Here is a 16,079-nt window from a genome sequence, read left to right on the forward strand (position 1 = left end):
TGGAAAAAGATATAAATGTTAAATTTATGCCCCCCCCCCCCCCCGTGGGCACCCCTGATTGATTGTACTCATTGGACCACGGTAGCACATATTTCCTCTTTGGTGATGGTATAATGGTAACGCTGCCACCTTATATCAAGGGGGTCAAGGGTTTCATTTTCGGTGGAGTATGGACAGTGGTTTAGACCAGACTTTAAACAGTAGATCCAGTCCTTGTTAGTTACCCGAGCCATCAACATCAACATGTCCACGTACATCAAAGATTCCCTATATCTTGTTATTTTACATCAAGTATCTGAAACAGACCTCGCCCTGATATGAATGCAAAAGGGCTAAAAATAAATCTCTTCCTAGAATTTGCTTCATTCATAATCAGCATTTTTAAAGAGAAGTCAAAAGCATTGTCAATGTTTGTATCGGCATATCATTTTTTAAACACGGTAAATTATTTGTCTCATGAACAACTTTGCAAGTGCCAAACTTCTAAACAGTTTGTGCTGTAGATGCAAACACTGCATTGCAATTGCCATGGGATAGTTATTTCCTGCGAAGGATTAATAACCCTAGCTTACTTTTGTTTCATGTGAGAAGAATCAATTTGTACTCCAAAGGGATTTGACTGTGCAATGTTTATGCAACAAGTTATTACGCAGACCCGTATCTAGCGTGTTGTTGGTTATGACGTAATGGGTGTCTTCTGATTGACTTACTGTTTTGGATGTTTTCATCTGCGCTTAGGTTACTTAAAGGGTTTTCGCATTACAGATCAGTCAGTATCGTGAGAGTGTTTGAAGAGTATGGATGTGTTGTTGCAGTGTTAAAAGTTAAGTATTTAATTTATTTTAAAGCTCCATACTATTTATTATTTTTAAGTTTAAAAAGTGTATCAAGTGATTTTTTTTCATAGTAATTTCGATCAGATTGAGTTTTGATGTGATCAGATGTTACTTGTTGTCTCCGGAAATTCTGTATAAATAACATAGCTGAAAATTTTATCGTAATAGCTACAATTATTTTATTTTGAAGGTGGTTCAAGTCGTTTTTCACACAGATTGAATTTGTATGAATTTGTATTTGTATTGAATTTTGTATTTTTTCCCGAGAAAATGTATATATAAATACCAGAGCTGAAAAAAATAATAAGTATAACTATTGTTTTTTAATTTACATTCTATCAATTATCGTAAGTTTAAAAGTGTATTTTTTTCCTAGTAAATAGAATCTTATTGAATTTTGAGTTGATTGTACGTCTTATTGTTATTTACTTAAAGCATATTAAAAAAAATGTCATCTACCAAATTTATCGAATGTGTTATTTGTGGGAAATTAATCTCCAAAACTAATATTAGCAAGCATAGGGCAAGATGTAGCGAAACAGGTTCGAAAATAAATGGTTTGTTACCTACTAAGCCTTGTACTCAATGCGGAAAAATAATTAGCATTGCTAATTTAAGTAAACACATGAAAATTTGCAAGGCATCAACCGGACATGGAACATTGAAAAGAAAAATTGATCATCCTGAAGCTGAAGCTTCTACTTCCAAACAAATTAAGATGTCTAATGACCAAAAGCCGATTAGATCTGCATTCAACAACCAACTCCTGGATTTTCTTTTTACTTCGAAACCAGGCTGTGATATTTCTAGTTTTTTGAGTGAAATTAAAATATCTATCATAAATATTTTGAAAAATACTGGAAAACAACTCCATAAAAGTATATGTTGATCTAATCTGTAAATATGAGAAAACCAATGGTATAAGAAATTTTTTTTCACAAAACGAAAAACCAAGTTCTTTATTTGGCAGACATTAATAATTTGAATGTTTTTTTATTCTAATCTTACTAGTGAATTGATTAGGAAACACGATGAATTCGAGGCTAAGGGATCAGGTTGGTCTTTATGTGGAAGTCCTCACAGATTAATCGCTTATGTAAACAAATTTACACCTTTTTCTGCTTCGAGCTACGTTCCACTTCCGGTAGAAATTCAGCATAAGAGAGCCGTGCTGAACATTCATAACACTGACAATAAGTGTTTTATGTGGTGCATTTTAGCGGCGCTTCACCCGGTTCATTGGATAGATAATCCGAAACAGGTTAGTCATTACACACAATATGTAGACGAGATTGAATATGCTATGACAGGCATCGAATACCCTGTTGCTATTTCTGACATAACAAAGTTTGAAAACAGGGCACGAAATGGAGATGGAAAACGATTAGCTATAAATGGATATTCGTATACTTCAGTTAAGCATTTTGTGCATCCCGTTAGGATAACTAATATTGTTGATGACGAAGCCATGGAAATCAATCTGCTTCTTATTGCTGACGATGATGTCCATCATTATACGCTAATTCGTTCACTCTCCCGCTTGGTCAGAAGCCAAACAACTAAGTTTCATGCACACATCGAAGTTTGTCCAAGGTGTTTAACCGTATTCGACGATCTTGACCAACGTAATTACCAACATTTTCAAAATCAAGAAATTGCCAAACAAAAACTTGCTGAACATAAAATCTACTGTGGAGTCAACAGACCGGCTCGCATGTTGATGCCCAAAGCAAATGAATTCGAAGAATTTAAAATGTACAAGGCCTTGTTGGAACATCCGGCCATTATCATCGCAGACTTTGAGGCTTTTCTCAAACCATTGTCCTATTGCGATCCGGATCCCGAATTTTCTTCCACAACACCGTACCAGCTTCATGATCCAAATAGTTTTGGATATGTTGCTGTTTGGCAGGATAGGATAGATAAACCATATATATATCGCGGACCAAATGTTATTGAACTCTTTTTTAAAAAGATGGTGGAGGAGGTTAAGAACTTTGGCAGCCTCTTATGCCAATCGAAACCAATGCTTCCATTATCTAGTGATGAACTTCAATCTTAGAATAACATTGAAACGTGTCCGGTGTGTGATCAACATTTCACGGATGAGAATCGGAAAGTATTTCACCATAATCATTTAACCAGAAACTACATCAGTGGAATCTGTAACACCTGCTACCTCAAAATCCAGAAGCCTAAATTCGTACCAATATTTTTTCACAATGGATCCAATTACGACTTCCATTTTTTTAATTAGGAATCTTGGATAAGATACGCAAAAAATAAATATTCTTGCTCAAAACGAAGAACGTTATATTTCTATAAGTAAGAAAGTTAAAATTCCAGGAACGAATGAAATCATAGAGATGAGGTTTCTAGATTCTTTTAGATTCCTATCGGCAAGTCTCGATGCTTTAGCGAGTAAACTTACCGCGAACAATTTAAAATTACAAAAGCTAGTTTTCCCAACATACACGTAGAACTGATTAAACGTAAAGGCATTTATCCTTACGAATATGTAACCGATGAATTTAAATTTGACGATGACACTCTCCCACCTCAAAAAGAATTCTTCAGTCAACTGAAAAAAACCGGAATTACGAATGAAGAATACGAACATGCGAAATTAATATGGAAGGAATTGAGATGCAATACTCTTGGCGATTACCACGATGCATATCTCAAATTAGACGTAACAATACTCGCTGATGTTTTTCAGGTATTCAGAAAAACAGCAATAAATATTTATAAATTAGGTCCAGCATACTTCTACAGTCTTCCTGGTTTGGCATGGTCTGCTATGTTGCTCCAGACCAGGATCAAGTTGGAATTGATATCGGACGTGGACATGTTACTTTTTATAGAAAGGGAAATACGTGGGGGGATGGTGCAATGCTCGCAGAGACACGCAAAGGCAAACAATATTCACATGTCTGAGAATCAATACGATGCAAATCGACCATCGAATTACATATATTACGGTGACGTAAACAACCTCTACGGATTCGCAATGCTACAAAAACTTCCCTACGGAGGATTCGAGTGGATAGATTCCATTTCAATTGATATTAATTATTTCGACGATCGTGAATTTGGTCTGTTCATTGAGGTAGACATTGAATTTCCAAATAATTTGCATGATACTTTTTCCGATTTACCTCCGGCTCCCGAAATTAAATGTCCACCTGATTCTAATCAAAGCAAGCTTTTGTTAACTCTGGAGAGAAAAGGGAGATATGTCGTCCACTACAAGAATCTCCGGTTTTTGATTGGGAAGGGTGTTCAGGAAGTAAATGTGAGAAGAATTCTCAAGTTCAAACACTCTCCATGGTTAAAATCTTATATTGAGACCAACACGAGACACAGAACAGCTGCCATTTCAGAATTAGATAAAGATTTTTATAAACTAATGAATAATGCCGTTTATGGAAAAACAATGGAGAATGTCAGAAAGCATGTAGACATAAAATTGGTTTCAGATAACAATAAATGTAGAAAATTAGTATCTGATCCTACATTCAAATCGCGAAAAATTTACAACGAGAAATTGACACTTTTTAATCTAGATATAAAATTGATAAAATTCAGAAAACCTATTTACGTTGGTGCAACAGTTCTCGACTTGTCGAAACTGCACATGTTCAAATTTCATTATAACATTATGAAACCCTTCCATAATGATAAGCTGTCAATTTTGTACATAGACACCGATAGTTTTATTTATGACATACAAACACCTAACCTCTACGAAGATCTTAAACATCCTTCTATGCTTGGGTATTTCAACACTTCTTCCTATCCTCAACCCAACAGATTTGGAATTCCTTCCCATAACAAGAAGGTTCTCGGTAAATTGAAAGATGAAGGTAACGGTGAGATTATTGTTGAGTTTGCTGGTTTGCGTTCGAAGATGTATACATTCAGAACAGAGAGCAGCATCATGAAGAAAGCAAAAGGAGTGTACAAAGATACCTTGGAAAACAAACTAGCGTTCCAGGATTATATTTATTGTCTTTATTTACAGTCAAGGATACTTCGAGAGGATAATAGAATACAAAGCTCAATCATGATATTACAACAAATAAAAAAAAAAAAGTAGCCCTGGATCCACACGATGACAAGAGGTGTATCCTTGAGTGTGGAATCCATACTTTGACTTGGGGGCACTTTAGTTTAGAAGTTAATAATAATTGTACTCAACACATGTGAAAAAAATAAACCTAACATCAAACCAAAATTTTGAAAATAAAAAAAATCTACACGTAGTCTAATTTTTTATATATTATTTTTATTTTCTCCTATTAAAATTTTTCTATCACTCATTTTTTACATCATAAATATATGATTTCTCCACAATTAAAATTGCACTGCATATTGTATTTTCAGGTAGAGTTTCATGAAATTCACATACCAATTTAATATTAGTTCGAACATTTATAACTACCAATTTTCTTTTTGATCCATTGATTAAAAACATTGGTCTGTGAACTATGAACTCATCTGGATTATAATACATATCTATGTTACCTTCAGTTACTCTTTTAAATTCACTATAAGCTTCATATAATTTTAAATAATCTTGTTCTGTAATGTTTAAATTGTAATTTTCACGAGGAAATACCTCATTTCTGCCATTCTTCAGATACACATTTTTAACTTTACAATTATCAAACTGGCTGCTATCCTTTTCCTGATTGTCATCTCTCCCTGTTTGAAACAGCACAGCTACAAACTCTGGCATGTCATATTGCAAAGATTGGAACTGATTAGTAAGGTCAAATTCAAACAATTTACCCTCCACTGACCTCTGAATGCATTGGTATGTATAGAACTGTATCGGAATTTGGGGATTTTTCAAAATGTTGGCTTTGTATTTGAGAGCATAATTCGATTCATATTCAACTATAGGCATTCGCAACTCCATAGACTGGATCACACATTTCGCAGCTTCGGGTAAACTAACCTCATTAGCTGTTCCATCTGCATTCAAAGTTTTGTATCTCATGATGGCATTATGATCATTGGGTGCTCTGCGAAATATGACACTCAAACCACCTTTCCACATAATTTCTTTATAATCAGAGAAAAATCCAAATAGCAATATCATGGGGAACAGTAGTGTGTGACTTTTTGCTTGAATTTTTGTTCCAGCTTCGAACCCACCAACTTTATAATATGCACTCTCTGATTTGGAGAGTTTCAATGTCCCCACTGTATAGTGGAACCACGAGCAAAACAACCTGCGCAGACCCGCGACTCCTGTGCACCGTACTCCCGCGAGTAGGGTAGGGGGAGAGTGGACCATGCTTCCTTATGGCCCGAGGTGGAGGGAAGAAGGGAAAGCTGCGCGGGAACTTTTCGTCCCAAGGTTTTTTCCTTGTGGTCGATCTATAGTAGATGTAATTCCAGGTCAATCAATCCTGTCAATCACTGTACCATGCTTCCTGACTTCAATTTGAGAAAATAAGAATGGAACAAAATTATATATAAGTTTTACATTAGCCCCGGATGGAGGATATTCTTCACCATTACTTTGTTTTACAATATCAAATTTTATATACAGATCAGATCTATGTGGATGAATGAATCCGTCCCCCACCGTAATGTCATACTGTATCTCTTTATTGGGCTGATTAAAATTTGCAAATGTCCTTCTGTTTGGAGGGAAGGACTGTAATTCTTAACTCTCAATATTTTCCATCTTGGTATTTATTAATATTTTTTAAATATTAATTTCTATTATCGCAGTGCTATTAGCACCGGCAAAATCGGTGATTTCATTTTTCTCATTCGTAATTGTTATTTCTATGTAATTAATGTTATCAATTGAAACAGGAAAATAGACTGGTGAGATTGGGGAATAGAAGATAGGTTCCATAAATTCCGAATTCGGTTTAAATGTAGCAATAATACCTGTCTCCTTGTGACTGCCAATCGAATTTTCTTCTGCTTTGATAATCATACCTTTGGCAATGTTACAGTGAATATTCAATGTCTCAATAGCTAAGAATTTTGGTATAAATTTACCTATGTGCCTAATACCTGGTTCTAATTTGCTATTGTTCTCAAATCCTAAAAGTTCTCCCATGGTAGTAGATAAGTCCAATGTTTCATTGGTAGTTACAATCTCCACTCTGTGTGTTACAGAATTTTGAGAAAGCAAGACAGTGGTTGGAAGTTCAAATTGTAAAGTAGATAAGTTATACTGTCCAGGAGGAATAATTATTTTTTTATTACCTACTAATATAGTATTGTTGTAGGTAGTTACATTCAGAATCAGATACATACTGTAGAATGCTCTTAGAGCTATGGATTTTGGATAGATAATATCATCGTAAAGATGTAGTTTCAAAACCAAAGTCTCGCTGGAGAGATGAAAAATTCCCATATTTAATATATAATACAGCTTTTTGAAAATCTTTTAATTTGATGTATGGTATTTTATTTAAAATTCTGAGCATCGTAATGCAAACATGGCAAATTTGATCGAAATCTTGGATCGTCGTCGTAATAAATTTTAACATGTTTCAAGTAATGAATTAGTTCTGTAGGGGGCCCCTGCAAGTAAAATATTGGGGGCCCCTTCAGTAAAAAAAAAAATATCGAGATGCTAGGGTGGGATGTATTTACGCACAAAAGTTAGCTAACCCCCTTTATAATATGCCTTCCCATGTTTTGTCATCAACTTAGGCTGTATATCAGTTTAGTAGTATGTCGAAACTAAATCAGAGTGGTCTGAATCTGTGATAAATAACTGGATGATAAAGAAATTAAAAATATTTTCTCTTACTTCAACGAGGTAGCACAGCCAGGATTTTTTTCTAAAAGGAGGGAAAGGCTTCACACAGCCAACTATTTTGTTCATGGTCCTTTGTATTTTTTGTTCGAAATGTTTCTTTTTTCTAATTGTGTTACATATAATACACATATATTTAAAAAAAATATTATTTGGGGAATTTATTTAAAGGATAGTAAACACTCTTTTTTTGAACTTAGAAGCGGATGCACCTTCAGCCAAAAAAAAAAAATCCTCTGGCTATGTCAGGCCAAGATCCAACGTAAGAGCCGCTCACATTACGCTTCTAATAGTGAGTTGTATACTCAAGCAAATGTATCATTTCAGTATAGGGGTTGAACTGATACTCTAGATTGTCGATGGTAAACTAACATCAAAAGGTCAATTGCAATCTGCTGCGAAGAAATAGCAGCGGACTCAAGAAAATTAAGAGAAAATAGAAAATTAAGCAGCGACTGGACTTTATTTGAAGTAAAACGTAACAGGTGTGAACAATGTGGGAAATTTATCTCAGATCTTATTTCAATCTCATATTGAGGCTTGGGGCTACCCTTTATATTTGGTGGGAAGTTACATTTTAAATGTCACATAATATTACTGGTAAAATAAAAGAATGGTCATGAATTATCAACAATAAGGCATCGACTGGTTGAACAACTGAATGTTTCTACTGGATTCACAACTGCACTACACTACACAACACTACGTTTATGAAAACTACGTAGCTTTAAAGGTATACTGGAACTACAAGCAAAACAAACCTGCGCAGACCCGCAACTCCTGTGCACCGTACTTTTACGTGGAGGGGAGGGGCAGAGTGGAGCATGCTTTCTTATGGCCTGAGCTGAATGGTAGAAGGGAAAGGTGCATGGAGACTTTTCGTCTAAGGTACTTTTCCTTGTGGTCGCTCTATATGAGACGAGAGAAGTTTCCTATCGATTGCTATTTGTCAGCAAGTAAATTTCGGAGGAGATCCATAATGTCAGTTGTCCAGGTCTCGCTGGCTAAGACAATACGCCATTGCTTATTTTATTGCAGACATCGTCATATGATATGTTACTGGGAACCAAATGTGTTTCATAAATCAATTTTTTAAATAAGCGACACTATCTGCTGAATTTCTGGGATTATATAAAATTTCAGGAGCACAGAGAGAGAACATAGAGGGCCCCCTACAGCTCGGGGCCCCCTGCATTGCGGGGGAAGCCGTTACGCCACTGGTTGGACTACTAAAAAGAGTAGAAGACAGTAGCATTACAGTTCATATACTGAAAACAGTAGATGTTTCAAAACAGTCGTTGATCTACTGAAAACAGACATAATTTTCAGTTGGGTGGCTATATTTCTTTCGCAACACATTTATTTACCATTATTTTCTGTACAATAAATATTGTTAAATTAATACTTGTTGGATCTCTATGTAAGAATTACTGAGAACAGTTCATAAACTCTTGTCTTCATGTACAGCGAGATTTTGTTACAAGAATGGAGGAATTCCATAAAATTTTCCATGTTATAAATTTTTTACATTGAATTCATTAATGCATTACCCTTTTCGTATCCAATGATAACAAATACTTAAAATATTGATTGCTGATTATTCCAGTTTACTAACTGGTACTATCAGTTTTGCACCTTAAATTTGCAAATATTATGTTACAATTTGTTACATATGAAAATTTAATTGGAAATATTTTGTTATAAATGTGACTATTACTAGAGGATACCTAGCATCACCACATTAATTCACCCCCTGCCCACAATATCATGTTGCTCCAAAAATCTGAACTGCCATCGAAACAGAGGTTGTGACTTTACCTTAGCTAGTCTTGAAGCTTTCCTGGCGACGAATGATGAAAAGATTCTCCCGGGCTATCAACCAGGTGAGTTGTGGAAAGGATTCCAAGGTTTCGAGAGCTGTCATTCTCAGCTATTCTCATACAGAATCTTCACATGGCTTTGATTGATTGATTTGGTGCTTTGATTGATTTGGTGTTTTAAGTCCACTTTATGCACAGTAAGACTAATCGGGACTGGACCTACAGTTTAAAGTGGGATCCGAACCAATATGTGCCTCCACCAGATATTGAAACCAGGACCACTTGATTACAAGGTGACGATGCTACCACTGCACCATCAGGGAGGCACCATATGGCTTTAAGACATAATGGGTAGTCAGAACAGAACATCAACAAAACAGTAAAATGATTGCTGTCCAAGAAAACTGGGACACATCAGGAAATTCAGACACATCAGGGATCCCAGACGTCGAAAGCCGGAGAGAATCTTTCATCATTTACCTTAGTTGCTTTTGTATTGCACGAAACATATTTCATTTTCAGGCCATGTTGCTCACAATCTGAAAAGTGTTAAGGTTTGCAAGAAATACAGCAAACATTCCCAAACAGAAGGAAGGAAAATAAAAAAAATATTTAAAAGGAAAGAAAAAAAACAACATCATAAACTTGACTTCTCTGGAATTTATTTCTTGAAACAAGTTAAAGAGTTCATAAGAGAATATTATGGCAGATCAAAAAAGGAAAACCCCAATACATAACAAATTTCTTGACATTGACATTTTTTTAAGAAGAAAGGCATATATATTCTCACTATTTTTGTGTTTAATTCTCTGTATTACGGCAGAAATTTCCAGAAGCCCTGAGCTGCAGCTAATAAGAGAAATATAGCACTCTTAATTTACATTTTCCCTCATTTTCTGTCTTTGCATACATCCACATACATACGCACTTCCTTACAGCAAGAATCTGTCATTCTTCAACACTCACTCACAACTCTTAAGTAAAATTTAATTCTAGTAAAAGTGCCTTCTAACTGTACAATCATCATTGACAGTATCCTCATGTTTAAACACAAAATTGAAAACACAACAATGGCAAAAATTCGTTAAGAACATAACAAACAAAGCAGTTGTATATCTATGAAGTGGCTATGGATCCAAAAATGCTGTCTTAAAAACTATACATTTTGACAAGTATTGTGGTTGAATAAAATTTAAATTTCATCAACTTAATAATAATAATATTATGACACATATATGACAACGTCATATCTTTTAATGTAATGTATAAATATTTGAATGCACATTTATCTGCATTTTTGTAACATTTAATTTGAGAAAAATCATTCTGTGCTGATTTTGTCACATAGAGAAAACAGATTTTGTGTTCAGAAATAAACAATTCAATTATGTCAGGTCTATTAAACTTTATCTGTTAGTTATTAATTTAAAAACTCAGGCACTTCAAACATTCTCACTTTGGACTTTGTAAGTCACTTACCTGAGGACTATTTGCATTTTTTACATTTACAAATGTAAAACTCTTTAAAATCATTTAAAACAAATTATAAAACTACAATTATTTTTTTACACTTGTTAGAATTTAAATGAATTTCAACCACATCTTTACTTCCAAGAGCTTATTATCACTCTTGGCATTATATTAATTTTGTTTAATTATGTCCTGCACTTAATAAAAATACTGAAGAAAACTGCAATTACACAAATGTATAACATTACATGAACTGACTGAAAAAATGTAACACAAAAAAAACACTGTTTTCTTCTGAATGCATAAGAATTATTAAAATGCATGGCAGTTAAATCCTACTTTCATGCTAATCATAAATAATTTGCATTAAAACTACAACATACTGTACATAGATTTTTGTTGACATCTCTTCAGATATCAAACATGTAATTGACAAATATTTACATATCCATTACAATGTTGCACGTTAAAATTTTCTTTAATGCTTACTTTGAGAAATCTGACTGTATGTAGTTATATAACTTCTAATGTGAATTCAATTCAATTCCAATTGAAGATCAAAACACTTATCTGTTAATTTAAGATTGCAGGAGATTGGATTATATTCATAGATAAGAATAACCAAATTCTGGAATATACAATTTGCAACTTGGAGAAATTTCTTCTCTGTGCAAGATATTTCTTGACTACAGAACATTTCTATTTCTCCTTTTGAAAAGGAACAATGGAATTTGTATTTTTTCTAGAAATTTCAATGATATTTTTGCAAGCCACAAATAATGTTCTTGCAAAAATGCACTTTTGGAAGTTTGTGTTCCACTAAACATATTTCCTACAAGAAAACAACATTACAGATAGAATAATCATTAAAACTAAAAAAAGAAATGTATTTTACACAATAGTGTAGTACTACATTTTATATATATATTTATATTTCTTTTTTCAATTGTTCATGACTTCTCAGGTTGTCACTTTAAAGCTAAATTGACACTAGGCCATAGGCTGACTTTTATTTTTAGATTTATGAAAAAATATAATCAAGTGTGAAGATTTTTGGACTGTTTGTAAAAATATTAATTTGCCACAGCTGAATGAATGGTGTTTGTGATACTTCAAGGCAACAAATAAACAAGATGACATGACAGCATCCATGTAAGGCAGAAACTGGAAACTTAAAAATCACCACAAGTTGTTTATATTTTTTTTTCCTCTTCAAATGCAGCTGATGGTGCACTTCGTTTTCTTCTTCTATTATTCACACAATGTTCGTCTGAACACAATATTAATAATGCACTCCTCCCCCTTCTCAGCACTAGGTATGAAACGCCTACTTGGTGTAGACTTAGTCATTGTACTTTTTTTTTGCACAAACTGAGCACATTACCATGTGTCGTACAAGTCCGTTCTTGGGAAAAACACCATTTTTCGAGTTACCTGTAAAGAGAAATAACTTTATGAATCAGGAAATCTTTTCAGTAGAAAGATTGATTCTTCAGTATGTTCCCTTCATATTTTCTCCCAATATTCAAATTTATCCAAGTATACCATATTCCACCACATTTTGGCACCAATACTTTGGTTACTTTTTAAGAATCTGCTCCAAAAAAATGAGTGGGTTGGGGCTGTCACATTTATCTCCCCCAATTCTGTTGCTACACTTAAGATCCATTATTGACATCTCATGCTTAAAACTTTATCAAGAAATGTAGTCAATAGGCAAGATATCTGATATAAATAAGTATACTTACTTACTGGAAATTTCTACTGTTTTCAGTAGACAAAATCTACTGTTATAAACTGTACTCTACTATGTCTCTCAGAAATCTACTGAAACACCTTCTGTAGGCCTACTGTACATGTACAGCAGAAGAAATACAAGTGAAATATTCTCTTCAGCATTTCATGTAATATTGTATGTACCATGTCTAGCTCAACATGTTGGCTGTAAATATAAACTTTTCATTGCTCCCAATTTAAAATTTGTGTTTACATCTATTCGAAAATCTAAACACCATAGATGTTTCAAACAACCTATTGATCTACTGAAAACAGTACAGTAGAGAAAACTACAAGTGAAAATATATCCTTCAGTATTATATTTAATATGAAGGTAGTGTTTAGCTTAAGAAGGGGGCTGTAAATATTACATTTCATTATTTCATTCTCCCTTGTTAACAATTTCTATTTATATCTGTTTGAAAATCTGAAAACAGTAGACAAAATTTTCAACAGGGATAACTAATATTAAGAATGGTATAAATGGCATATTATGGAAATTAACCATGTTTTATCCCTAATTTATATCTAGTAGCATAATTGGTATATAAGCATTAAGAAACTTACCAATTCAATTTTCCACAAAAATTTTAAGGTATGCTTTAAAATAAAGTAAAATAATAACAACATACAGCATGATCACATAGAATACAACATTAAATTATACTTGGAGATATGCTAACATATCAGTCATAAGTGATAAAACAAGGATGTCTTGTGCATGAAAATACATTTTATTTGTAAAAATAAATGGAACTTTCTTTAAGAGAATTCAAATGACAATGTTTCACAAACTTCTCGTTCATACCCAAAGAAGTTATAAGCAGCAATAAGTAAGACAAACTTTGTTATGTAACGAGTCTCACCCATGTAAAAGAGTAATGTCTAGTGCACGAGACACTTTCTCCTCCATTTGGAGCATTTTAGATTATCTACTGTCATGCGATATTTATTAAAGAACTGTTCTTTTCTTTAAGCTACAACACATACTTATCTCATGACTAGGGCCTGAGACTATATGTCCTATAAAACTGTAAAATATGTAAATATGGAGAAATTAATAGAACAAAAGGAGAAACTGTGTGGTGGAGCCATCTCACGTCACTACTTGTGCAGGGACTTTGTTTCCTTTGCCTGCTCCAGAGATAACTGAGACAGAGTATACACACTGATACGTGCGTGGCTCAACCAACAAGTGATCTTGAAAGTCCCGTACTCGATTGCCAATAGAGTAGGGGTTGTAATCAGCTAGCTACAAAATTTGTAGCAGTAACTGTAGCGGCGCTACATTTTGAAAATTGTAGCGGTAGCTGTAGCAAAGCTACAAAATTCCTGTAGTTGTAGCGAAAATTTTCCTACAGCTACATTTCTTCTCTGCATTTTGAGGAAAATTTTGAATGTGACCACAGCGTCAAAGAAAAATTCCACAATAACACTTACTTTTAGAGGAGATTCATAAAGACAGTCTATTACATGGAAATACATAATCTAGATCAGGGCATGAAATTTCAAGTTTGTAGTCAGTCGCCGGAGTAAAATCTTTGGTCGCCACTATTTTATATTGATAAATAATAAAAATATGAGCAATTATTAAAAAGTTAGGAATTAATGTTTGTGTAGCGCTGTCGTTCTGCACTGAAGTACCACTTATCAATCGCAGCTGCTGGGTCAAACTCTGACAGGGAAGAAGGGGAGGGGGTCCGTTTACGAAAACTCTGAGCAAATCATCCAGTGTCTCAGTCTTCAGAGAGTTCCTGTAAGTAGTCTTGAGTCTGTTGTGATAGTTGAAACCTCCCTCACATGAGGCTGTGCTCATTGGTAGAACAGCACAAAATGTCAAAATCTGGAGCAAATTGGGGAATCTTGCTGAACACTCCGCACTGTGGATCGGCACTGTGGATCTTCTCCAGCGTCTGATTCAAAGCTGGAGAAGGAAACAAAAGTTTGTATTATGTCCACTCTGCTGACAGAACATCCATTTTCTCATTATAAAGGCTCGGGTTCAAGTATATGTAGAGCTTCTTTATTTCTTCTATCCCAAACTGAAGCATATATTCTTTGGGAGGCCAACCCAAGGTGTCGAAAACATGCAGAGATGCAATCGCATCTGTTGACATAGACGGCAATGTTTCTGTGATGTACACCTTCGCATTGTTAATTAAGTTTCCTCTAACAGTCTGAAACTCTTGCACATCCCTGATCTTCCCTGAAATGGATACATGGTCCAAGAAATCTTGTTCTCTTGGTCCAACATTAGATTCCAGGTCAGCCACAACTGAAATACAGTGTTCAATTCTTATTTTCAGATATGAAATCAAAAGATTCTTATTTTGTAGTGCCACGCTTAAAGGGTTCAACCCGTAGAAATCCAAAAGGAAGTACAAAAGCTTAACAAATTTAAATTGCTTCAAACGTTTCAGCAAATCCTTAGCTTTAGCGCCATCATTGTCTCTTCTATGGGCCACCTGTTCAAGATGGGTCACAACAGCTTTCCATGGTTGCAAGAGAGCTCTTAATGCACGTTCTTTGCTGGCTAACCACCTAATAGTGTGGATATCACTCAGTTTTAGAATTTCTTCTATAACTTCTGCCATTTCTCTCATGAGGTGAAGTCTTGAAGCGTGTTTGACACACATTTGAAACAACGAAATTTTAGTCGCCAGCCCAAAACTTTTGGTCGCCAATGGCGATCTGGCGACCGGAAATTTCGCGCCCTGATCTAGATTATAAATATCTTGATATCGCAGATTATAGGTTTCTGCGTAATATATTTCATTAGTATAGAATAAATCTTAATATCCAGATAACTAAACTGAACTGGCATATATGAATATATTCTGGCTAATGGCTACGCTTTTTTAGCTGCATCACTATTTTGGGGAGAAACATGCCTCGTTTGCAGCAGCCCTAAAAAAAGGCCTCATTTGTGCCACCCCAGGAACAAAGCCTGTTGATATCCATGGTGTAAGGGGCAGGTAAATGTCATTAATCTCTGTGTAAAACACAACTTGCAGTGCAAAAACGAGCGATGCAGTCTCCACTACAATGACAAAGCAATAATGCCAGCAATCAATGGTTCAGCATTAATCATTCTTAGCATATAGGATCTCACCAGCAAGAAATTATTGTTACAAGAATGATAGACATACACTTTCTGGAATTACAATTATTTTCGATATTATATTTGTTCAGAAATTTTAAAATTGCAATACATTTAGAACACTCGAGTTTACACACCACTTTCCTCAATATATTTTATGATATTGTAAAAAGTCTGTACGAGTTATTGACTTTTCTGCAGAAACGATAATTTTCTTTAGTTAATATACAGTTTCCAAATGTATGTTATTCTTCTACTTTTATGTCGCCTTTGTGTAACTT

The 16,079-nt window shown here is 34.5% G+C and overlaps 1 protein-coding gene across 3 annotated transcripts in view; it reads right to left on the reverse strand.

Annotated features, from left to right (window-relative positions):
• Positions 1-10,092: 10,092 nt before the first annotated feature.
• Positions 10,093-16,079, reverse strand: part of LOC145978594 (lachesin-like) — a 262,283-nt gene continuing 256,296 nt past the window's right edge. For 2 of the 3 annotated variants that reach the window (XM_083111307.1, XM_083111305.1), the window contains one exon: positions 10,093-12,356. The gene's annotated coding sequence lies outside the window, so the exon portion shown is untranslated. Of the gene's footprint in view, positions 12,357-13,265; positions 13,299-16,079 lie in introns of all 3 variants that reach the window. The other variant, XM_083111306.1, reaches the window with a different exon arrangement.

Source organism: Lepisma saccharinum, chromosome 25 (assembly GCF_977018435.1).
Source record: "Lepisma saccharinum chromosome 25, izLepSacc3.1, whole genome shotgun sequence".
In the NCBI taxonomy this organism is placed as follows: domain Eukaryota; kingdom Metazoa; phylum Arthropoda; class Insecta; order Zygentoma; family Lepismatidae; genus Lepisma; species Lepisma saccharinum.